Source organism: Temnothorax nylanderi, unplaced genomic scaffold (genome assembly GCF_030848795.1).
Source record: "Temnothorax nylanderi isolate EJ_2023f unplaced genomic scaffold, tnyl_v1.0 TNYL_tig0023_pilon, whole genome shotgun sequence".
Classification (NCBI taxonomy): Eukaryota; Metazoa; Arthropoda; class Insecta; order Hymenoptera; family Formicidae; genus Temnothorax; species Temnothorax nylanderi.
This window is the reverse complement of record NW_027249085.1, coordinates 1,902,138-1,904,217: the sequence shown is the minus strand read 5'-3', so window position 1 is coordinate 1,904,217 and position 2,080 is coordinate 1,902,138. Positions and strand designations below refer to the sequence as shown.

General features: G+C 33.9%; 1 long non-coding RNA gene across 2 annotated transcripts; it reads left to right on the top strand.

Moving 5' to 3' along the window:
* The first annotated feature begins 510 nt into the window (after positions 1-510).
* On the top strand, positions 511-1,566 carry LOC139769531 (uncharacterized). 2 transcript variants are annotated; one of them, XR_011717585.1, is made up of 4 exons: positions 511-544; positions 618-671; positions 966-1,088; positions 1,430-1,566. It is a non-coding gene; the product is annotated as an uncharacterized lncRNA (long non-coding RNA). The 2 variants fall into 2 exon arrangements; XR_011717584.1 differs by lacking the exon at positions 1,430-1,566 and having other exon boundaries at positions 966-1,203.
* Positions 1,567-2,080: the final 514 nt, after the last annotated feature.

Here is a 2,080-nt window from a genome sequence, read left to right as displayed (position 1 = left end):
CACGTAAATCTCGCGAATGTAAGTAGTGTAAGAGTACTATTAATGCATGCTTTGCACAACGAGGAGTCGCGATTACGCGGCACGAAATACACGAGTCACGAAAATAAGATATATTCATGAACGAGCGTTGTATGTTGCATCACAGTGTGCCATTACTTGAATCACTTTTACTTGAATCACGATACGCGGATTTCACGTTGTCACTCGGCCCTCTTTCCGCTCTTCGAAAAAATCGGATATAATCGCACGACAATTCCGGCACAGCACGTTCAAAACACGACACGATTCGAGGTAATGAATGCCATGCACATTCGATAGTCCAAACATATGGCGGACCGGGACGGGACGAGCGATTATCGCCCGCGAATATCATGACGAAACTGCAAATCACTCGATCACATTCACAATTACCGTACCTTCGCCTCGATATATGATATATGTTTACTATTGTAATACTATACATTTCCGTAGAAAAAGATATGACCTATACAGGACCCAAGAAAACACAAGTATAATATTTCTGATGTGCCCGTTATAGTGCAAGGTACACATATTGTTGAAATAAACAAAAATTAGTTATAGTAACATAATATTAACATGTGTAAATATTGTTATAGGCTCTATTCGATCGTTTGAAAAGCAAGAGGTGCAAGAGGACTCGAACATAATAAGTATGTATAAATATATACGTACAATGGTTAAGGCCATTGCATGTAACAAAATTTTAGTGATAATTGTAAGGCCGTAAGAAGATTGACCAATCATAATCGAGTATTCTCCTTATGGTCGAAAAATAAGATAGTGATTGGTAAATTTTCTTACGGTCTTACGTTATGACTACAATTTTTTACGTGCAATGGTTTTTATTAATAAAGTAGTAGCAACATGCATTATTTACATGTTATCTATACGATATATTATTACTTAGGTATAGTATATACAATATATTATTCGTTGCATTGTAGAATACCTGAAAGAATTAATACAGAAGCAAGCAAAGTCTAATTTAATGTTAGAAGACGTGAAACAACGGATAACCAATGTAGAAGAAGTTTTGAGGAGCCGCGCCCCTGTTTCAATATATATATGTATGTATGTATGTATTCTTAAGCATGATTCGAATATATCGACAAGAGCATGCAAACTGTTTCTTGATTTGAATTCATTTTCTTAAATTATAAATACTATAAATTTATCGTTGTATCCACGCACATTTTACTATTAACAAGTTTCATTAATAAAAATAATATTAGTATTACTATTAATGAGAGAACATATTTAATGAGAAAAATAAAATCTTCTCTAAGAATATAATAATTAATTCGCGGTTATATATGAAACATGTGGTAATCGTTATGGACTTACTGCCAAAACACTGGTTCCGGAAACTGCTAAGAAAACCTGGGATTAATTCGTTCCTGCACGGTAGCTCCCAACTTTCAACTAGACGCCGAATTAGACGTCGCGGACAGATCTCACGAAAACCGACGAGAAATTACTCATCACAATCATCTGACGTGAGGGACAGCGATAAGGCCCATCGCCGAGGCAGCAATCGCGATCACGAACGTGAAAAAACACGGTGTTCGCATAGCCTTTCACAAATATTTACCGCGGAAAGAAATTTAGGAACAAGCAATTCGCGACTTTTGACTCGTAGCTGACGATATAATGCTCTTGAGGATATAACTCCTAAATCGGAACTATTTTCCTCGAATACATTCGCGACTCAGTAAAAACGCAGATGTCAAATTTCACGAGTAGAAAGTTAATATTCGATCACTAGCTTAGCATCTTTCAATCAAATCTTTGTATTTTATTTAGATAAAAATTCTTATTGTACATTATAAAAATTGGCGATAATTTCGCTATTAAAGAAGAATAAATAAAAAATTTTAAAAATATATATTTAATAACGTTTTAATTTAGAAAAATTTGTGTTATATACGCGTTTCCATTTCGTGTAACCCAGATTACACAAATTAGACTTACAATTTTGTATACAATTACATTTTATACAATTTTATATACAATAAAATGTAATGCTTTGTACATAATTCTTAAGTTTATATTATTGCAC